Source organism: Podarcis tiliguerta (genome assembly GCF_965153285.1).
Source record: "Podarcis tiliguerta genome assembly, chromosome: 2".
Lineage (NCBI taxonomy): Eukaryota > Metazoa > Chordata > Lepidosauria > Squamata > Lacertidae > Podarcis > Podarcis tiliguerta.
The window spans coordinates 41,531,181-41,554,838 of record NC_139535.1 but is presented as its reverse complement, the minus strand read 5'-3'; the positions used below and the strand labels follow the sequence as shown (position 1 = coordinate 41,554,838).

Below are 23,658 nucleotides of genomic sequence, written 5' to 3'. Positions count from 1 at the left end.
GTAATGTCAGACGGTGGAGAGTTACAGCAGCTGCTGTGGCTGTAGATACCAATATGGGTGAGAAATGTTTTGTTGCAGCCGGGGCAGATGAAGGCATCCTAAGCATAGAACTATCCTGGTGCCAGCTTTGCAGGAGGGGATCAAAACCACCACCACCATCAAAGTACACTCTGAAGATGAGTTGGCCTTGGGAACGGGAGTCTAAGGAACCTATGGAACAGCTTGGGGTTGGCTGAATCTTTACTTACTGTCCTAATTTACAAGGGACAATCACTGGTTGGATTCAAGCTAATAATGTTTGCTGCCAAAAGTCTGGAAGCAATAACATTATTGCACCCTTAGATCAATAATAGAGAACAAGTAGTCCCCGCCCCCAATGTCATTGGACCATCAGTCTCCAGTGTCATAGTCCTGTGCTGCCAGCCATGGTGGAGCTCAGTGGAGGGAGAAGCCAGCCAACCAGCTGAGTCTCGGGGTGGGGGTTGGGTACTTTCCTGGAGGTAGAGTCTCCAGGTTCGGTTCAGTCCAGTCCTAAGGTCCGGAGTATCTCAGTTCACGTAGTCAGACAACCCAGGAGCCAAGAAAGCCGAGGGTCCAAGGTCACGGGAAGCAAGAAGCAGCAAGGTCTGGCCAGGAACGACACATGTTTCCAGCAACTGACTGAGGCTGGAAACCCAGCTTAAGAAAGCTGGAGCCAGCTGGTTCTCATCCGGAGCAAGGAGGCTGATCATCAGCAGGTGTCACTTTGCCTTCTGCTCCTTCAGGCTGCTGCTCAGCAGGTGAAGCTGCCTCCTGGCCCATGACACCCAGCCAGCATGGCCAAAGCCAGAACCCTTCCACGCGTCCTTTCTATTGTGTGTCCATTGTGATTGTGCTCATGATGCTATTGGTGTGGTCACATGAAATCCCACTTTGCAAAAGTTTTGGAGTGATCACACTGCTTCGTTTCCAGTCAGTGCATATCCTGCTGAAATCCCAATGTTCTGATTTCTTTTTGTCATTCTTTTTTGGGCTGTGGCAGCATGGGGAAATCCACCTTGAATGCACTCTAATTGTGCCATGACTTTATTGCAGGATACATCCACCATAAAACATCCGTCTGAGATGATGGAGTCCAACTACATCCCTGCCTTGTTTGCTGATTTGGACCACATGGCAAATAGTCAGTTAGCAACCCTCTTCTGAAATCTGGGACTAATAAGTCAAATTTTCTAGGACATGATAAATACCATGATCTTACCATCTGAAGGTGCATCATCCAATAATGACAGGGTGTTTGCAAACGCACACATGAAAACCTGGCCACAGTCACGTGTGCCCTTTTATGCTCCTTATTACAATTTCAGCAATACGTGTAACTCCTTAATTATCACATGGTGACCTAATTAAAATTAATTTGAAACTCCCATCCTGGATCAAAATGTGTGAAATGTCAATGAAATAGACCAGTTGTGTTTTGAGGTCATTAGCTCAACTCATATTTACTTTCCTGGGTTAATGTGAAGTGTTGGCAGGTATGCCAGAACATCCCAGGTTGTCAAAGTGCTAGGTGTCATTTTACAGTGCAAACACGCACACAGGGTTGTAACTGCAGCTGGCAACATGGCCTTTGAGCTAAGGAATTGTGTCCAGCAGGTGGCAGGGTTTATAATTGCTTACTCGAGTCATCTGAGTCTTTTAGAAAACCCCAGGATTATCAGGCAGCACAGGCAGGGTACTTTGCACTCAGGTGAGTGAAAAGCAAGGTTTTGTGTTTGTTTTCTAAACTTCAGGATCCAATTGTGCAACACAGTTTAGATCAATGGCATGGATTCCATAGTCCAGTCAGAGAGAAACTGAATATTTTTTGGGCCTCAACACAAGTGAAGGCTCCTAGGAGAACGCTGGATTCAGCAGCAAAAAGTTTGTTACAGTAGTCCTAAGAATGTCTACTCAGAGGTAAGTCCTACTGAATTCACTCAGGCTTACTTTCGGGTAAAGTGGCTTTGGATCACAGCCATACTATTTCACTCTGGCACAGGGAGCTGGTTTGTCCCCCTGCAGCCAAGCAGCAGTGATCAGTATGGCAGTGTGAGGTGCAAATGGGAATATGCAATGTGGCTAGCAAGAGGTCTGAAAACTAGCATAGAATTGCTTTGAAGAAAGGCTGTGGAAACAGATACCGTATATCTCATTAGAGGCTACTTGAATCCAGGCAGAGCTGTCTAGCTGCATCCTTGCTTGTCTCATCGTTAACTGTGACATCTGGAGCCTCTGATTGCACCAAAACAGCTGCAAATAAGGGGATAGGACAAAATACCAAGGCTAGTTAACATAGCTGGATTTGAGGGGAAACAAGCAGCAGTGTGGGTGACGAAGTAATTTTAGGGCATGGGCTTAATGGTCTTATCCTCTGCACTCTGCTTAGATTGCAATGTGTATTACTTCAGTTGTGAGACACTCACTTCACTTAACTCTTCCTCACCAGTCTCCCTGCAGTCATTTCATGCTTTACAATCGTTTTACATTCCTGATACGTTAGGGGAACAAATGAACAAAAAGCAGTTTGCTAACCCTGATCAGAAAGAAACACTGCAGGCGCCTGCACTTTTGCAGTTTAAATGCCCTCAAATTATAGCAAATTTGTTTAGGGAAGCTTTTAATGTTTGATATATTACTGTATTTTAATATTTTTTTGGAAGCCCCCCAGATAATAAATTCTTCTTCTTCTTCTTCTTCTTCTTCTTCTTCTTCTTCTTCTTCTAGCACAATCACATATTTGGGAATAAAATGGTAACTTCTACTGCTCTAGTGCTCAATACATTTCTTTGGAAAGAAGCACTATTTTGTTGTAGAAAAGGATAATATACATTTAAAATAAACATAATACATGGACATCTGAAACCATGTACGTGTCTAGCCAGCCACACTGGGCTAAAAAGTCAAGGAAGGAAGGAGAGATACTGTGGTGACCTGCCCCAATCCTCCTCCTCCTCCTCCTCCTCCTTTTTTATTGAATTTATATACGGCCCTATACCCGGAGGTCTCAGGGCGGTTCACAGAAAAGCTCAACATAAAAAACAATATATATACAACCCAATAACATTCCATTCCCTAAAAAGACCCACATTTTAAAAGGGGATAAGATGTCAATCAGATCAACCAAAGGCCTGGTTAAAAAGGAACATTTTTACCTGGTGCCTAAAGGTGTATAATGAAGGCGCCAGGCGAACTTCCCTAGGGAGAGCATCCCACAGACGAGGAGCCACTGCAGAGAAGGCCCATTCTTGTGTTGCCACCCTCCAGACCTCTCGAGGAGACACATGAAAAACGACCTCAGAAGATGATATCAGGGTCCTGGTAGGTTCATATGGAAAGAGGCAGTCCTTGAGGTATTGTGGTCCTGAGCCATTTAAGGCTTTATAGGTCAAAACCAGCACTTTGAATTGAGCCCGGAAACTAATTGGTAGCCAGTGCAGTCAAACCAGTATTGGTGTAATATGATCAAACCGTAGTGCTCTGGTGAGCAGCCTGGTTGCTGAATTCGGCACAAGATTAAGTTTCTGAACCGTCTTCAGAGGCAGCCCTATGTATAAAGCATTGCAGTAGTCTAACCTTGAGATTACCAGAGCATAGGCAACAGTAGTTAGGCTATCTCTGTCCAGATAGGGGCATAGCTGGGCCACCAGCCGAAGCTGATGGAAGACACTCCAGGCCACTGAGGCCACCTGAGCCTTGAACGACAGCCAAAGATCCAGGAGTACCCCCAAGCTACAAACCTGCTCCTTCAGAGGAAGCGTAACCCCATCAACAGCAGGCAATCTCCCACCCATCCGTTCTAGAGAACCCCCCACTAACAGTGCCTCAGTCTTATGTGGATTGAGCTTCAGTTTGTTGGCTCTCATCCAGGCCATTACTGAGGCAAGACACTGGTCCAGCGATTCTACTGCCACACCTGCAAATGTAAAGGAGAAATAGAGCTGAGTGTCATCAGCATACTGCTGACAACATACTCTGAATTTCTGGATAACCCCACCCAGCAGTTTCATATATAAATTAACCAACATGGGGGATAGGATTGAGCCCTGCAGAACCCCACATTGAAGGTTCCACGGGGCTGAAGAGCATTCCCCAAGTAACACCCTCTGGGAACGACCATCCAAGTAGGACTGGAACCGCTGCAAAGCGGTGCCACCCATCCCTAGTTCGGAGAGTCACTCCAGAAGGATACCATGGTTGATGGTATCGAAAGCCGCTGAGAGGTCGAGAAGAATTAACAGGGATGTTTCCCTTGTCTCTCTCTCGATAGAGGTCACCATACAAGGCAACCAAAGCAGTTTCTGTGCCAAAACCAGGCCGATTGAAATGGATCCAGAAAATCAGTTTCTTCCAAAAGCACTTGGATCTGGTCTGCAACCACTTGCTCCAGAACTTTGCCCAGGAAAGGGAGATTAGCAACTGGTCAGTAGTTAGTTAGGTTTTCTGAATCCAGGGAAGTATTCTTAAAGAGTGGTTTTACCACTGCCTTCTTCAAACAGGCAGGAACCACCCCGTCTCGTAAGGAGGCATTAATCACCTCCCTGGCCCAGCCAGCCAGTGGCGTAGCGTGGGTTGTCAGCACCCGGGGCAAGGCAAGTAATTTGCACCCCCTAACCCGTGGATTTGCGCCCCCTAACCCTAACCCCCAGATGTTGCGCCCGGTGCGGCCGGCCCCCCTGCACCCCCCACGCTACGCCACTGCAGCCAGCTGTTCCCTCTCTGTTGGTTTTTTTTAGCCAAGAGGGCAAGGGTCTGGTTGCTCTGACTGATGGTGCAAACAAGGCAAATGTTAGTCTTTAACCTCATTATCTGTCACTTTCTGGGTAGTGGTTTGGGAGCCCCTGGAGTTTGGCCTTCAAATCCAGCCCAAGCCACATGTAATGATCTCTGGTAGGCAATCAAGCCCTGATAAGAAGGAATAGCTGACCATTTGCTCTGTGAGTTCTGGAGGGTCATTCACACAAACTCTTGCCTTATTTGAATATAGCAAGAAAAGGTAGTCTTTGTAGTTGAAAAGCGATTGCATGAAACAGACTTGAATGTGGTTCCCATTCTTACATCAGGTAGCACTGAATTCTTATGGGAGCACTTCTAAACACACTTACTAGAGAGAAAGTCCTATTAAATATAGTGGGACTTAACTTATTCTGAATAAACATGTACCGTTTTGCTTGTATGCAACTGAATGGTTGAATTTTTGGACCATGTTACTTAATTTACTGTACTCAGCTACTATACAGGCAGCCCCCACCACCTTATGTGGTTACATTCCAGGACCTTGGGTGCGTAAGTGAAATAAAGTGGGCAGCACCCACTAAAATGTTTCCCCTGCTCTTCAGACCTCTCTCCCTCTCTCTCGCCACACAACTCTCTCTTCAACTACAGTTGAAACTTTGGGGCCAGTTGGAGGCTGAAGGACGTGTGGGAAAGTGACTGCTGCTGTTGCTGCTCTACGCTGTGTATCAGCTGTTAGATGGGGAAGCTGAGCAGCCTAAACAAAGCCCCGGTGTACCTCCAGTCTATTTGGGGCTTCCTCCACCCTCACTGACAGTCTCTTTGGGCTCCGGGGAGGCTCCTCACGAGCCATGAGGACTCCCCAGCTCTCCCCAGCATTTCCTGGTATGATTCTATTTGTTTGTTTATTTCCTGGAGCCACGTGAGTAGTACGCAGGCGTGTGGGGAGGGGGGAATGCCTGAACTTCACTTCACTAGCTTTACTTTAAATTTACTCCTGTATAATTTAAAGCTTGTAGGCGAACAAACATATTCCTTAAGACAGAGTCAGGAATGACAGCACACAAACCTGTCTCTGTCAAACAAGTTATTCCTCTTTTAGGATTATTTAGAACATTATACAAGAGCTGGATAACAGGTTCCTTGTGAAAAACGGATCAAAATTATTTTTGGCAAAGAGACAATTATCTCTCATCATAAGAATGATGATGCCAGTTGCTTACGCCATAGTTAATTACACCTGATAACCAAATAACCAGGAGCCTTAAGCCTCTCAACATTTCTGTATCACTTTCATCAAATGGCTTATTGTCTCTCACACAAAGTTGCACACCTACATAAAACTAGACGTAAACATTTGCCAGGTAACATAGTGCTGCCTTGGGGAGATTATGAAACTGGTGGTGTGGCCTGCTTTTGTATGGAGTAGCCAGAGGCAGAACAGGGAGCTATAGCAGATGAAGATGTAGCTTGTCAAGCAAAATGTCCACATAGGTTGAAAGCAGGGCAGTAAACAAACAAACAAACAAACAAACAAACAAACAAACAAACAAACAAACCACATTCCAAAAGAGATAGTAGATAAATAACCTGTATAGTAGGCCAACCAATTGCTGGGAGCAGAAGGATTTCCCCATCATTCCTGCTTCCCACCATCTTTCGCCTCTGCCCCCCCCCCCGCCATTTTCTTTTTGAAGCAGTGCTGGGAAATGCTGACATAGATAAGAGACCTAGGATGCAGGATAGTGGGACAACAACACCATTGACCATTGATCCTGGATTTGAAGATGCGGTTGGTGTGTTGGGGCTACTTGCTAATGCTATTCTAGGCTGCATGGACAGACGTATAGTGTCCAGATTAAGGGAAGTAATAATACCACTCTGTTCTGCCTTGGTTAGACTACACCTGGAGTACTGTGTCCAGTTTTGGGCACCACAATTTAAGAAGGATATTGACAAGCTGGAACATGTTCAGAGGAGGGTGACCATGATGATCAAGGGTCTGGAAACCAAGCCTTATGAGGAACAGTAGAGGGAACTGTATACCGTATTTTTCGCCCTATAGGACGCACTGGCCCATAGGACGCATCTAGTTTTTTGGGGGGGAAATCAAGGGAAAAAATTTTATTCCCCCCCCCCAGGTTTGCGCAGCCATCCCCAAGCTAGAAGAGGGAGACGGAGCGCTCTGTCTCCCTCTTCTGCCTTCAGGGACAGCCTCTCTAGCCTCCGTGGGGCAGCGGCTTGCCTCCAGATCAGGTCAGGGAATAGCGGGGTGGCGGCACTCCACCTCCCCGCTATCCCCCGAGCTTGTGGGGCTGGCAGGGGGGAGAAGCAAGCTTGCTTCTCCGCCCCCCCGCCAGCCTCCAGACCAGGTCGAGGAATAGCGGGGTGGCGGCGCTGCGCCTCCCCGCTGTCCCCCGAGCTTTTGGGCTGCAGGCTGCTGCCCGCAAGCCTTGCGAGCCCGCAGGACCTCCCGCCGGGCTTGCAAGACTTGCGGATAGCTTCCTGAAGCCTGGAGAGCGAGAGGGGTAAGTGCGCACTGACCTCTCTTGCTCTCCAGGCTTCAGCGAAAGCCTGTATTCGCCCCATAGGACGCACACACATTTCCCTTTCATTTTTGGAGGGGAAAAAGTGCGTCCTATAGGGCGAAGAATACGGTATGTTTAGCCTAGACAAGAGGTGACTGAGAGGACATATGATAGTTGTCTTCAAATATCTAAAGGGCTGTCACTACTACTATTACTACTACTAATTTATTTCTACCCCGCCCATCTGTCTGGGTTTCCCAGATGGAGCAAGCTTGTTTTTCCCTGTTCTCGAGGAAATTAATGACTTCAGAATAATTTTAATTAGTTTTCAATTACAATCCAATAATAGCCTCATTATAACAATACCAATTTATAATGCAATTATTAATACCAATCATTCAAATACCGAATTATATAATTTAGATAAAGTGGCCCCCGTGTGCTAGATTTGATAATTTGCTTATTTTCTTTATTTCTGCATTCCAAAATCTTATTAATTTCCATTACGTTGCAGTAATAATAATAATCACCTATACAACAACTGCAATATTAATAACTTCTATTCATGTTGACACTTTAAATGATTTATAAAACTACAAGTGAGGAACTCAAAATATATCCTTGTTCTTCCTGATATATCCTTGCTTTTCCTTTGCCAACGATCTCCCGCTGTCATGGTGGCTGCCTCCATTAAGGCAGAGAGGAACCGGGAGCTAAGGGAACCAACGAACTCAAGTTCCAAGAAAGGAGATTCTGACTAAGCATCAGGAAGAATTTTCTGACAGAGCTGTTTGACAGTGGAACAGTCAGACTCCCTCAGAAGGCAAAGGCCTCTCCTTCCTTGGAGGTTTTTAAGCAGAGGTTGGATGGCCATCTATCCTGGATGGTTTAGTTAAGATTCCTGCATCGCAGGGAGTTGGACCAGATGACCCTCAGTGTTCCTTCCAATGCCACAAATCTATGATTCTATGACATCCACAGTGCCCTTGGAAACAGGGCCACACCCCACCAAGCTGGGGCCATGTTGGGGATGCCGCCAACATGAAACATAGACAAGGAAGTATCTGGCCTGCAGGCCAAGGAGGGGGTATGGCCATCTTGTTGCCTTGCCCCTTGCATATCAGACAGGTGCCTTTTCTATTGTCCTTTTGGCATCTGTTGAGGACTTTCCGCTTTCCACAAGCCTTCCAAATAGACATTGGTGTTGTTGTTTTTTAACTCCAGTTGGTATCTCTACTGGATTTGAAATTGTGTGTGTGTGTGCGCACGTGCGCACAATTCTTTTAAACTATTTTTCTATGTTTTCTATGTTTTCAATTACTTATATTGTAGTGTGAAATTACTTTGAAGTAATTTTTTGGAAACTGCCCAGAGTGGCTGGGGAAGCCCAGCCAGATGAGCAGGGTATAAATAATAAATATTATTAATTATTATTATTATTAATTATTATTATTATTATTATTACTTTAGGAGAAGTGATTCCTAAACAGATAAAAACAATGCCCCAACATGCAAGGCACCAAGAAAATTAGACAGTATTCACCCACTGCTAATCTGTAATCTGTTAAGGCTGTTTTGAAGAAGTTGCTTTGGCAAATAAGACAAATATATCCCTCATGCTCCCATTTTTCCTTGATTACATCCCTGCACCTGAACAGGGAGTTCCCTTTGCTGTGACACTATTTATTAGTGTCAGGCTTTTCAGTGTGCAACTAACCTTTACTTACTTTGCAGTGATCCCATTTTGATACATCCTTATATTCTTTATACATTATTTTATCAACGACTACGGAAGGTTCTCTAAAGACCCAGTAAAACTTTGACCCATGGATTTCCTTTATTGGCTGTTAGCATTATCTTTAATAAATCATTCCAAAGGTTAGTTCAGGTACTTCAAACAGCCCCAATAGAGTGAAGACTGATAAGACATTTTCAAATTGATGGTGGTGGTTTGCATGCTTTCTAAATGAGATCTTGAAAAGCCGGGCTTGATGGTAGATGTTTTTATAGTGGAGTAGCCTGAAAATCAGGGACGTGGGTGGCGCTGTGGGTAAAAGCCTCAGCGCCTAGGGCTTGCCGATCGAAAGGTTGGCAGTTCGAATCCCCGCGGCAGGGTGCGCTCCCGTTGTTTGGTCCCAGCGCCTGCCAACCTAGCAGTTCGAAAGCACTCCTGGGTGCAAGTAGATAAATAGGGACCGCTTACTAGCGGGAAGGTAAACGGCGTTTCCGTGTGCGGCTGGTTGGAGGTTTTGTGCAAGGTAAAGATATTAAAACCAGCAAAACTGGTTGCTACGTGGCAAGATTACTTATCTATGAAATGCCAAAGAATTCAACATCTATCATGGGTTAATAGCTTCAAAGCTAAGAGACCAGCTCACACCTACATATTCAACAAGGCCATCACAGTGAACAAGGCAGATTTTGTTAACGTAAGTAATTCTGGCAGGAAAGGGAGTGGAAACAGAACTGCCAATATAATAATGCTATTATGCATATCTAAAGTGCAACTGGACTTGGAACTCTGCATACAATTCTTGTCACTGTAACTCAGAAAAGGATATTGTAGAACTGGAAAAGAAAGGACAATCAAAATAACCAAGGAGCTGTGTTATGTACTGAGTTGAATAGGATCCAAACTGCAGCAGTCTGATTGGTCCTAGAACACTAGGATCCAAATCGCAGCAGTCTGATTGGTCCTAGAACAGCAGTCTGATTGGTTGGCAGGAACCACCCAATCATGCTCCAGATATAAGTGAATCCACAACCTGATTGGCTTACAGTAGAATTCCAGAATTAGCCAATCATGTGCAGCCCATTGTGTAAATAATGTATATAAAGCAGATACTTTTGAGGGGACATTTCATTCATTCCTCCTCACCACTATGAGCTGAATAAAGAGCATGAAATCACTTTGCGACTCTGAGTATATTTCAAGCTGGGACAACGTTCTTGTGAAGAAAGGTTACAATATTTGCAGTATTGAGTTTAGAGTAAAGGGGAGTAGTGGGGAAATTATTTAGATGTGTACAATTGTGTGTGATATGGAGAAAGTAGATGGGCTTTCTTTTTTCTCCCTTCCTCATAGTATTAGAACCCAGGGCTACCCAAAGAAGCTGAATTTGGAAGATCCAGGACAGGCAAAAGGAGATACTATTTCAGCCAGCTCACAATTAGAATTAAGGCATTTGTTCACCAGCCTGGATGACTTTTTGAAGGTGTTAATATGAATTCATGGTGGATAAGGCTATCAGTGGCTACTAGTCATTATGGCTATGTACTACCTCTAGCATTGGAGGTGGTATACCACAGAATACCACTTGGTGGGGATCCAATGTGGTTGGCCACCGTGAGAAAGGATGCTGGAGTAGGGAGGTCATTGTCCTGACCCAGCAGGACTCTTCTTATGTTCTTCAGACCCTATGTTGGAGGTAACAGTGCTTCAGAATACCAGTTTCTGGAAACCACAGGAGGGGAGAGTGCGCTTGAATCCTGCTTGTGGGTTTCCCACAGGCAACTGGTTGGCTGCTTTGAAAACAGGAAGCTGGACTAGATGGGCTGTTGGCATCATCCAGCAGCCCTTCTTCTGTTCTTACGGTTGTCTGGAAGAGACCATGTATGTGAAGTAATGTGCATCGCCATCTAAAGTGGCAATGCACCCAGGGTCTAAAAGTGCACCCCAATGGCACCTTACAGAAGTCTGTATTATATTTTACTGTTTGTATAATACGCAAGCCCAGGGCTTTCTTTTTTTCAGCCAGAACTCACAGGACCTCAACTCTTTCACTTCTCAGGTAGGTGCCATTGCCACTCTAAGAGAACAAGGGAGAAGTTCCTTGTGAGCCCTGGCACCTCCTTTTCTAGAAAAACAGAACTGCACAAGCCTATATTGTAATATTGCATCACTTTTCAGCGCAGGAAAACAGCAGCACATACATGCTTCTAATACACCCCATATAACAACTGCGTTTTGGGGGCTGGGTTTTCTGAAGAAGGAAAAAGCACCTTTTGGTGCGAAATGAACAATTTTTAGCTCCGTTTTATCGTTTGCACAGGGATGGGGGGGGGGAGCATTGCTCGGGATGGGGCGGCGTGGAGGCATCCCCAAAGGTGCCAGCGTGAAAGTGCCGCTTAATTTGAGCCAAAGGCGAATCTCTCCGCGACTCTACACTAATTTTGGGTCGCATCCCAAGAATCCAGTAAGTGCAGAACGCGGCGGGCCGATCCTTTGCTGCCTTTACTCCCCATCTCCGTCCCTCGTCTGACGCGGGCGAGCAGCTCTCTCGGCTCCGAAGCCGAGCGCAAAGCCGCCTGGGTGGCCTCGGCCTGCCTTGTCGTTGCGAGGAGGCGGGGAAGGGCCTTCCGTTGAGCCAACCCCTTTTCTGTCGGAGGGTGGGGAATCACGCGCGGCCCTTGCCTTTAAGGTTCAATCGACAGAAAAGAAAGGGGGTGGTGGCCAAAGGCACCGGCCCGCCGAGCCGAGGTGGTGGTGGTGGTGCTGGGGCGCTGCGCGCGCGCGCGCACCGATTCCCGGGGTTGGAACCCGCCCCCCCCCCCCCGCCGCCGCGCAGCCGAAGAAGCAGGTGCAGCGAGGCGAGCGAGCTGGTGCGGCGCAAGGTGGGGGGTGGGGTGGGGGTGGGGGTTGCATTGCAGAGCGGCTGGGGGCCGGGGAAGGGGAGAGGGAGGAGGGCAAGCCGGTGGGGAGAGGGGCTGGGAGGTTAACAGGCCGGCCGGGGAGCGGGGAGAGAAGACAGCCTCCGCCGCTGCTGCTTGCTGCGACGGAGTGAGCAGACTCGGTGGAATGCAAGGCAGGCGCGGGCAGCCGGAGGAAGGCGCTGCGGCATCGCTTGCGTGCGGTGCTCCTCCTGCGTGGCTCGCCCCAGGCGCCGGCCGGTGGCGCATCGGGGACCGTGCGACGAGCAGAGGGCCCTGCTGTGTCACGATGTTGGCAGCGGGGGTCGGACTCCGGAGGGCCAGGCCGGTGTGGCTCAAGGGCGCGCTAGCACAAGCATCCCTGGCTTGGATGCTGGCCAGTGCAGCGAAGGCAGCCGGGCGGACGAGGGAGGGAGGATGCTTTCCCGGTTAAAATAAATGCCCAGGCCCGCCTATCCTCCTCGCTCGTTCTTTAGGCCAGGCAGCCCCCTCTCCTCCGTCAACAGACCGGCCACGAGTAATGTATGGGTCGAGCGATCCGCCGGTTTGCGTCCCCTCTGCGAGCGGACGTTTTTGCTGTGTCAGCCCAGGAAGCGGTGTCGCTTCTGGCGCATTCACACGGTCGCTTGGCACGTCGGCTGGGATCCTCCTCGGGAAGCCAGCCCCCGTTGGACACGGTGGGACTTGCAAGACTTCTAGTAGCGGGCTGAAAGGCTCCAAAACCCTCTGTAAGTTCCCCTGGAAATCGGGCACCTTCCCCGTTACTCCGTCGAAGGCACGCTCGCCTCTCCTTTGTTTCTCGGTTCGTTGCTGTCTGTTTATGCTCGGAGTGGCAGCTGTAATCTGCTTTAGTGCTCGGAGGACAGAATCAGGTGCTGATAATCGGCGGTTATTCCGGATTACTGGAAGATAGGTGTGTGTGATCTGATCTCATGAAGGACCCCTGGTGACCCGCTTCTTTCCCCATGTCTGTAATGTCAGTGTAAAAGGTGCACTGGTTGTAGAAAGTAGGTTCGTTTCTTCGTCTTCTTTTTTAAAAAAGGCTTTCTTCAGCTTCTTATCCTGCATTGGCATGCGAAAAGCATCTGAAGCGTGGAGACTATATAAAGTCCTGAATATTTGATTTTCTATGTTGTAGGTAGGAGAGCCTCCAGGTTGCTATGTAGAAATCTGATGGGGATAAATGAAAGTTTGTTTTTGCATTTAACCAGTAATGTGGCCCCCCCCCCCATGCAAATAGCTGTGGTGGTGGTGGTGGGGACTGTGGTGGGAACGATTGGGACCTTGCAGTCAGGCCTGAAAGGTTTAATCCCCCTAGCCATTGTCATGACATTGCCGTGAAATTTTGTGATGAAGGGTGGTTGAGAACTATTTTATATAAATCACATGTAAGAATCCTCTCCCTCACTGGTGTAGCTATTTGCATTGAGACAAAAATCCCCATCCGGTGCCAGTGTTCTTTAGGTTGCATGAATTCCACCCCCCCCCAATCCTGTTTCCTTATACAGTGGTACCTCGGGTTACATACGCTTCAGGTTACATACGCTTCAGGTTACAGACTCCGCTAACCCAGAAATAGTACCTCGGGTTAAGAACTTTGCTTCAGGATGAGAACAGAAATCGTGCTCCGGCTGTGCGGCAGCAGCAGGAGGCCTCATTAGCTAAAGTGGTGCTTCAGGTTAAGAACAGTTTCAGGTTAAGAACAGCGTTCGAGAACGAATTTAGTTCTTAACCCGAGGTACCACTGTACTTGCTTTAAAGCTGAAGAAACTACCGTAATTTCATAGTGTGGATGTAAAAATGGGTATGTTCTTCCATCTCCTCCCCATTTTTTTAAACTTGAGCTGTCTCCCACTCTGCGCAAGCAGTCACTGTGGGGGGGATGGTATTTGCATCAAGTATGAGCAACAACGTATCCATTGCTAAATATGGTGGGCCTGTAGACACAGGTTGTACTGGCTTGTGTCTGCGAAGCCATATCCATTTGCCTTTATTGCTGTGTGGAAGTATTGCTGTAATAGGTAAAGGTAAATTGGGACATGGGCGGCGATGTGGTCTAAACCACTGAGCCTCTTGGGCTTGCCGATCAGTAGGTCAGTGGTTCGAATCCCCATGACAGGGTGAGTTCCTGTTGCTCTGTCCCAGTTTCTGCCAACCTAGCAGTTTGAAAGCACACCAGTGCAAGTAGATAAACAGGTAGCACTGTGGCGGGAAGGTAAATGACGTTTCTGTACGTTCTTGTTTCCGTCACGGTGTTCCATTGCACCAGAAGTGGTTTAGTCATGCTGGCCACATGACCCGGAAACCTGTCTGTGGACAAATGCTGGCTCCCTCGGCCTGAAAGTGAGATGAGCGCCGCACCTTATAGTCGCCTTTGACTGGACTTAACCATCCAGGGGTCCTTCAACTTTTACCTTTTATTGCTGTAATGTGGTTCTTCCAGTGGCAAAATATCGGACTGGCACTGCTGCCCCCTGCATCCCAGAATCTACTGCCTGAGGCGGCCTACGCCTAACGATAGAGCCGGCCTTTATATCTTCCTAGGCTCAGAAGTGAACTTTGATGTATGCCAGGCCTAATGCAGATATGTCTGGAATTCTTATGGCACAGTGGAGGATGTCACATTTGCTACCCCGATCTAGCCTTTTAGCTGTGAAAGTGCCACAGTTTCAGCCCAGCGTTCTAATACGAAAGCAGTAAAATAATGTACTTTCTTGCAATGCCCCTTTTTTTATTAATACTTTAAGAACGTTCTATTCCGAAGCAGTGACTGGAGGGCAGGAAGGTTTTGCCGCTTGATGCTTTGAGACTTTAATGGAGGACCACGCCAGTCCCGAGAAGACTAGAGGAAATATTGGATGCGGCCGAGAAAGCTTAATATGTCAGGGAGGATTTGTTTGGTTATATGTTGCTCACTGCACTGTGCAAAGAGGACTGTGACGTACAGCTTCGTTTTGCAAAAGGGAAGAGAGACGATTAATCAGATGGGTGTCGAGCCAAGAAGCATGCACTTAATTTTTGAAACAATATACTCTTAAAAAAAAAATAGAAAAGAAAGAAAAATGGATTGATTTATCTAAAAATGTTGCAGGACTGGAAAAGACCCCCTTGCAGTCATAGCAGACGAAGCCAGGCTTATCTGGCAAAGGATGAGGTGGCTTTTTATAGTCAGAAACTTGTTAACAATCAAGGAGCCAGAAATTAATTCACATGATTTCCTTACACAGTGGTACCTCGGGTTACAAACGCTTCGGGTTACAAACGCTTCGGGTTACAAATTCCGCTAACCTGGAAGTAGTACCTCGGGTAACGGACTTTGCCCCAGGATGAGAATGGAAATTGCGTGCCGGCGGCATGGCAGCAGCAGGAGGCCCCATTAGTGAAAGTTTGCCTCAGGTTAAGAACAGTTTCGGGTTAAGAACGGACCTCTAGAACGAATTAAGTTCATAACCCAAGGTACCACTGTAATAGCATTTCACCAACAGGAAGCCAGATGAGACAACATCCAATTCCAGGAGTGCTTTATTTATTATTATTATTATTATTATTATTATTATTACATATTTTATATCACCTTCCCCCCACAAGGAGCTCAAAGTGGTGCCCATGGTTCTCCTTTCCCCACTTTATCTTCACAACAGTCTTACGAGGTAGGTTGAGCTGAGAGACTGTGATTGGCCCAAGGTCACTCAGTGAGCTACCATTTCTGAAGTTGCACAGTCTTCTATATGCCTCAAGTTTCTCTGAGAAAGACAAAACAAAACAAAATTCTTGTACAAAATTCATTCCCAAATCTACATGTTAGTAGCTAGAAATACAAACCTAAGTTGAAAACACTGAGTTAACAAGTTTAGATCATTAATAATTATTCCATTTATATACCATTCTTCCTCTTAAAGGATCCCAGTGCTGTACACAATGTAAACAATAGTGCTGGAGAGCTCGGTTGGTAGAGTATGAGACTCTTAATCTCAGGGCCGTGGGTTCAAGCCCCACGTTGGGCAAAAGATTCCTGCGTTGCAGAGCATTGGACTAGATGACCCTCGTGGTCCTGTCCAACTCTACAATTCTACAACCAGTTGTTAGAATATGTAAAAATTACAGTGCTAAAAACAAATACGGCAAAATAAGCCTCATAATAATAACATAGGAAGCTACTTTGTTGTGAGTCAGACCCTTGGCTCATCTCACCCAGTGGCATTAATGATGGCTACCTGGCAGTGGCCCTCCAGGAATTCAGGTTGGAGATCTCTGCCAGCCTTACCTGGAGATGCCTGAGGTTGAACCAGGAACCTTCTGAATGCAAAGCAGGTGCTCTGCCGCTGAGCTATAAGAAGAGAACAGTTGAATTCCAGAGCCAATGTCTGCCCCAAATGCCTTGTGAGAAGCTTCCTGCAAAAAAAGATTAAAAGGTTGCATGCTTCAATTTCAGATTAAGCAGTAGGGGACCCAGGTGAGAAAAGAGGACAGGGCTTCTGAACTTTTAAGGCTTGTGTAGATAAAGAAATTTCAGCAGGGTGTAGGTGGCTATTTGAAAGGTCCCAGGAGATGAAGCAATTACTAGAGGATTGGGATTTCCAATTATTCCCTGGCTCTTACTTCTGTGCGTAGGATTGCCAGCTACTTGGGGAGAGGGGGAAACCTGCCGTGGCCTCCTCATGCGCCTTTAAAAGCGTTAAAAGCGGCTTGAGTTGCAGAGAGCCAGCAAGATAAGCGTGAGCACTTGCTATGTGCTGCAGATCAAATGGTTGTTAAAAGCCCAGCTACAGGTCCCACATCAAGACCTGCCAACTGGTGGAAATGTTTTGAACGCATCTCCAAGGGAGTCTAAATTGGACTAGGACTGTGCACAGGGACAAATCTCTTTCATAGAAAGGTTTTAGGGAGGACGGTCAGATCTTTGCTAAATAGGAAGATAAGTAAACTGGTATGTTGTAAGGTTGCATGAAGGACACCAGTTAGATTTGATAGTGGATGCCGGAGGATGGGGTTAGGGGTAAGCCATGAAATGGCAAAGTCACCGAATTATTTAAGGTGGTAAAAAAAGAAAAAGGGACAGCAAGGATTATGGCTCATGGTTCAGTCGGTAGAGCATGAGGCTCTTAATCCTGGGATTGTAGGTTTGAGCTCCATGTTGGGCAAAAGATTCCTGCATTGCAGGGCATTGGACTAGATGACCCTTGTGGTCCCTTCCAACTTTACAGTTCTAAGGAGCTCCCAAAGGATTCTTCCAAACCAGAGGAAAGGATGTTAAAATGGCAAATGTCAGTCAGTGTAAGCAAATGTAAAGTGATGCACATTGGGGCAAAAAAATAAATAAATCCGAACTTTGCATATATGCTGATGGGATCTGAGCTGGCAGCAACTGACCAGAAAAGAGTTCTTTGGGTTGTGGTAGGTGGCCCAAGGAAACATTGGCCCTATGTGCAGTGGCGTAGTGTGGGTTGTCAGCACCCGGGGCAAGGCAAGTAATTTGCGCCCCCTAACCCGGGGCAAGGCAAGTAATTTGTGCCCCCCCACTGCACTGTCCCTCCCCCAGATAGTCCCTCGCTCTCTCTCTGCACTGCACCGCACGCCTGGCACCCTCCCCTCCACAGTGGGCGGCGACCCGGCGTCTTGGATCGGATTCGCACAGCCAGCACTGCAGTGAGAGAGAGTGAGTGAGCCAGGTAGGGGCAGAGAGCTGCGAGTGCGAGCGTGCCCCACTCAGATGTTGCGCCCGGTGTGGCCGGCCCCCCCTGCACCCCCCACGCTACGCCACTGCCTATGTGTGGCTGCTGTGAAAAAAGCGAGCTCTTATATTGGAGATCATTAGGAAAATAGTTGAAAATAAATCTGCCAATGTCACGATGCCCTTATACAAATCTGTGGTGCAACAGTGCTTGGAATATGTGACCAGTTCTCATTACTGTACTTCGAGAAGACTACTGCACAGCTTGAAAAAGGTGTAGGATGGAGCTTCTCTGAGGATATAATAGAATAGGGGTAGGCAACCTAAGGCCCGGGGGCCAGATGCAACCCAATCGCCTTCTCAATCCGGCCCGCGGACGGTCCGAGAATCAGCATGTTTTTACATGAGTAGAATGTGTCCTTTTATTTAAAATGCATCTCTGGGTTATTTGTGGGCCACAGGAATTCGTTCATTATTTTTTTCAAAATATAGTCCTGGCCACCACATGGTCTGAGGGACGGTGGACTGGCCCATGGCTGAAAAAGGTTGCTGACCCCGTCATAGAATCTTAGAGCTGGAAGGTACACAAGGGTCATCTTGTCCAAACCCTTGCAATGCAAGAATCTCGGCTAAAGCATCCATGACAGATGGCCATCCAACCTTTGCTTAAAAAACTGCAAAGACGGAGAGTCCACCACCTCTCTTACTGCCAAACAGCTCTTACTGTCTGAAAGTTTTTCCAAATGTTTAGTCAGAATCTCCTTTCTTGTAACTTGAAGCCATTGGTTTGAGTCCTATCCCCCCCCCCCCCCCAGAACAGGAGAAAACAAGCATGTCCCCTCTTCCATGTGACAGCCCTTAAGATATTTAAAGACAGCTATCATATCTCCTCTCAGTCTCCTCTTTTCCAGGCTTAACATACCCGGCTCCTTCAAGTGCTCCTTGTAAGGCTTAGTTTCCAGACCCTTAATTATCTTGGTTGCTCTCCTCTGCGCATGTTCCAGCTTGTCAACAGCCTTCTTAAATTGTGGTGCCCAGAATTGGACACAATATTCCAAATGTGGTCTGACCAAGGCAGAATAGTGTGGTACTATTACTTCCCTTGAAGTTCCCTTGGACACTACACTTCTATTGATGCAGCCTAGAATAGCATTAGCTATTTTTGCTCCTATGTCACACTGTTGACTCATGTTAAGCTTGTGGTCCACCAAGACCCCTAGATCCTTTTCACGGACCAGGGATTGCCATGTGCAGCTTAGTTACATCACTTGAGCTTCTGTACTCCAAGTCTTAAAGGCCATACTTTTGGGGGGAAGGTGTTCAACTGAACCCATCATGTAAGAAGAATGGTTTGGGGCCTTCATAATTAGAAGATAGCAGTTGGGCGGGAAACATGTTGTCAATAAAAGTAATTATTAGGGAATAGGGGAGAAACCCTGGTTTACTGATACCTGCAATTTGCTATGCTTTCCAAGTCTTCATTCCAATACTTTTTCAAAAGTTGACATTTCCCTGAACTGTAGATTGTGGGATTTGTCTTGAAGTTTTTCCTGTTGATCTACTATGTTCCAGAAAATGCTTGTTAGTTATATGCTGGTAAAATCTACTTGCATACCTAACTTAAAGCTTTGCTAATATCCTGTGTGCTTCATATGTAGCCAGTGCTGGTTTATAACAGGGATGTGAAACCTGTGATCCTCCAGATGTTGAACGTCTACTATCATCATCCATAGACCATTGGCCATGCTGGCTGGGCTGCTGGGAAGGAAATGTGCATGAACATGTGTGACAGATCTGCCCAGTACAGATCTAGATCTTCCTGTAACTTTATGGCTCCTTCTCCTCAATACACTTTCTTTGGGTCTGAAGTTTCTTCCATGATCCTCTTCATCTCCTGTAACATCCCTGCTTTACTCTCTCTGAGCAAGACAGGCAGTTACCTGCAGTTATCGCAACTGCAAGCATTTTAATCTGGCCTGCTGCCCCAGCATTTCTGGATGCTGCCATTTATCTTCAGTTTGCTGAACATCCCTTGAAGAAATTTGCTGTGTAGATTATGTAATGCATCCTGAGAGAGAGAGAGAAGGGGGGGGGGGGCGAGGTGCACTGAACAAGAATCTGCTGACTGCAATGAAAAATACTCTGCACTTATTGGTCAGAGTTGTAGAATGATGTACCTTGGTGCTCGTAGATTGAAGAAAATTTTGGTAGAAGAAGTGAGAAGAGGAAACATTCAGAGGAATCATCAGGGAGGCAATAGCTGAGTTCTGCCCATTACAAGTTAGATGCATCTCCTGTGTGCGTACATGGTGCCTTCAGAATGTATTCTGAGTTGAGGCTACTTTCAGGTGTGAAATGTATTATACCTCATTTAGCTATCTCTTGGTCTGTTACTATGGATTGCCCATTTCTGAGCAGTGAGATGCTTGTAGCCTTTGCTCCATTTAGAAATATCCGCACAGTGGCAAAGTAGAAGCAAGCAGTTGCCTATAAAGTATATGCAGGCAAGCAGATCTACTCGTCCTGTACCAGATTTCCAGAGAGAAAGAGAGAAGATTCTGCACTTTAAGATGCTTCACTTTCAGGCAATCCTTAATTCTCAGTCTCCTAGTTTCCACTCCTCATTCAAACTGCAAACTACAGTGGTGCCTCGCAAGACGAAATTAATTCGTTCCACGAATCTCTTCGTCTAGCGGTTTTTTCGTCTTGCGAAGCAACCCTATTAGTGGCTTAGTGGCTTAGCGCTATTAGCGGTTTAGCGGCTATTAGCGGCTATTAAAGGCTTAAGGGATTATAGCAGAATCATAGCACTGTAGAGTTGGAAGGGACCCTGAGGATCATCTAGTCCAACCCCCTGCAATGCAGGAATATGCAGCTGGTCCATACAGGGATCGAACCTGTAACCTTGGCGTTATCAGCACCATGGTCTAACCAATTAGCGGATTAGCGGATTAGCTGCTAAAAGGCTATTAGCGGTTTAGCGGCTTAGAAAAAGGGGGTGGGGAGTGAAAAAAAATCTCAAGACTCGCAAGACATTTTCGTCTTGCGAAGCAAGCCCATAGGGAAATTCGTCCTGTGAAGCGCATCGAAAAACAGAAAACCCTTTTGTCTAGCGGGTTTTCCGTCTTGCGAGGCATTCGTCTTGCGGGGCACCACTGTAGTTTCAAACTGCTTCTCTGTTGCTTCCCCAGAGCTGGAGTGCTCACTTCCTGAAGAGGAATTCCCACAATCTAGGGAGAGTTAGCATTGTTTTTTTCCTGTCTATTGCAACTCTCTAGTTGGCCATTCATAGTGATCAGGATGTCTCAACTTGTCACACACTCTGTACAGTACATTCAGTACTCCTGGATGCTGCTTGCATCAGACAGAGATATGGTTTTGATAAAAAGATGAGCTGGCATGGTTAGCTGTTGGCTTGTGTGGTAAGGGTTGCACCAATTGTTTTCTGAGCCTCTTTTGTGTTTCCAGCTCATAAAAGCTGCCCTAGTATCCTTAACATAAATCTAGAGGGAATTTTATTTCAGAATAAGAAACTTCAATGTGTCCAGAGGGAGATTGTTTGAAGAAAATGTCTGACATTTCTGTGTTTCCTTAATCAGTTCTGATTAATAATACTTGAGTAAGCAGCATTGTGTATTTAATTTCCAGATGCTTCTTTGAAATTGTGATTGAGAATATTCACAATGTGAATTGCGTTTTTATATAAAATGTGCTTGTAGGTTTGGGGCCTTATTTATGCTCTGGGGAAGATATTCTAGGAATGCAGCTTTATGCAATCTCTGTGGTGGAGAAAGCAACACTTGTTGAATTTCCGCTTGTGATGTAGTATTTAAATTGTGGGTAGAGAACCCAGTGCCCTTCCAGGTGGGGTTGGACTCCATCGGTGCCAGAGAACATGGCCAATGGTCATACAAAATCTGTTCAGCAAAATCTGGAGCGCATCTGGGTGGGAAAGGCTGCTCTAGGAAACCAGAAGAGAATTTTTTTGTGAACTGGGGCAAAATGTGTGTGAATAGAATAGAATAGAATAGAATAGAATACCTTTATTGTCAATGTACAACCTGTGTACAATGAAATTAACAAAGCCTCCCCCCCCACAAACACTAAATCTCATTGCACTCTGTGTGCTTGTCGCACAACACACCAACCCCGAAAGTCAGTTGCATTATATTATTTTCCATTCAGCAGCCTAACAGCCCACGCATAGAAATTGTTTTTTAGCCTGTTGGTATGACTGATTATACTTCTATATCTCCTACCCGAGGGTAGAAGATTTTTTTTTTTTAATGATTTTTATTAATTTACAACAAAAACAAAACAAAACATACATTGTTTTCACATTCAAATTTTCCAAATCTTTCTTTTTTGAACGTCCTTCAGCTTTTCCGTAAATCTTTCGTAGTCATTATTAATTTACGCATTTATTTATATTGTCATTTTTAAATCTTTTTCCTCTATTCCCTTTTAACAATACCTCTCACGTTTTCACAGTCCTCTTTTGAAACCCTCTTGCGTTATTTGACCCTCACTTAAACTCTCCAGATATTCAACAAATTTTCCCCAGTCTTCTGTAAACTTTTGGTCTCTTAAATATCTAATCTTCCCAGTCATCTTATCCAACTCTGCATAGTCTAACAACTTTGATCTCCAATCGTCTATTGTCGGTATTTTCTGTTGTTTCCATTTCTGAGCCAGCAACACCCTTGCAGCCTTCACTGCATACTGGAAAAACTTGCTATCCCTTCTCTTAATCTCTCTTAATTAAAGAGGTGCTGGCCGGGGTGTGAATCGTCCCTGAGAATTTTTCTCGTTCTCCTAAGGCAACAATCCCTTGCGATGTCATCTAGCGGGCTCAGGGGACAGCCCATGATATCATGAGCTGTGTTCACCACCCTCTGTAAAGAATTTCTGTCCGTGGCTGTCAAGCCAACGTACCACACTGTGATACAATATGAGAGGACACTTCCTACTGTGGACCAGTAGAAGGAGGTCATCAGTTGTTGTTTAACATTGTTCTTTCGCAAGACCCTGAGAAAATGGAGTCTCTGTTGGGCCTTCCTAACCACCTGAGCTATATTGTTTTTAAAAGTGAGATCTTTACTAAGGTAAACTCCCAGGAATTTAAAGGAAGAGACTCTCTCCACACAACCCCCCCCCCCCGATATACAACGGGGCTAGTTCCCCTCTCTTCCTTCAAAAGTCCAATACCATCTCCGTTGTCTTGCTAATAATTAGTTGCAAGTTATTCTCTAGGTACCACGTAGATACTTTTTGAACCTCTCCCCCTGTATGCTGATTCATCTCCACCTGTAATTAGACCCATTATGGTAATATTATCTGCAAACTTAATAATTACAGTGGATGGATCAGATGAAATACAGTCATATGTATACAACGAGTATAGGTAGGGACTCAGCACACATCCCTGTGGGGCGCCAGTGCTGAGCTTCAGGGAGGTAGATGTAACAGGCCCAGTCCTCACTGTTTGTGTCCGATCCTTCAGAAAGTCTTTAATCCAGTCACAGATGGTAGAAGAAAGGTATAGTTCCATCAGCTTTTTGATAAGAATGTCCGGAAGGATGGTATTAAAAGCCAAGCTATAATCAATAAACAACATTCTAACATAATTCCCCGGTCTCTCCAGATGACTCGCTGCAAGGTGAAAGGCTGTATCTATGGCACCATCTGTTGACCTATTTCTCCTATAAGCGAACTGAAGTTTATCAAAATCTGAAGGAAAACATGTCCTAAGGTGTTGAAGGACCAATCTCTCGAAGCATTTCATCACTACAGATGTTAATGCAATAGGTCTGTAGTCCTTTAGGCAGTTAGTTGCTGTTTTCTTTGGGACTGGGACAATGGTGGCTGCGTTCAAACATGATGGAACACAAGCCGTTTGCAGAGAGATGTTAAAAATGGTTATGCCGTGGTAAAGCTTGAGAGAAGTTTTGTTGACGGATGTCATAGAAACTTAAATTAACACCTTTGGAACAGGGCAATGTGAGTCTACTGTTTCAAACCTCTGCTGCTTCACAAATATTTCATGTATTTACTATT

General features: G+C 45.9%; 1 protein-coding gene across 8 annotated transcripts in view; it reads left to right on the top strand.

Annotated features, from left to right (window-relative positions):
• Positions 1-1,545: 1,545 nt before the first annotated feature.
• ABHD6 (abhydrolase domain containing 6, acylglycerol lipase) overlaps positions 1,546-23,658 on the top strand; it is a 43,591-nt gene continuing 21,478 nt past the window's right edge. The window contains exon 1 of one of the 8 annotated variants that reach the window (XM_083419947.1): positions 1,546-1,729. The gene's annotated coding sequence lies outside the window, so the exon portion shown is untranslated. Of the gene's footprint in view, positions 1,939-11,661; positions 11,895-12,369; positions 12,659-23,092; positions 23,410-23,658 lie in introns of those variants that run through there. The other 7 variants (XM_083419944.1, XM_083419946.1, XM_083419943.1 and 4 more) reach the window with 7 other exon arrangements.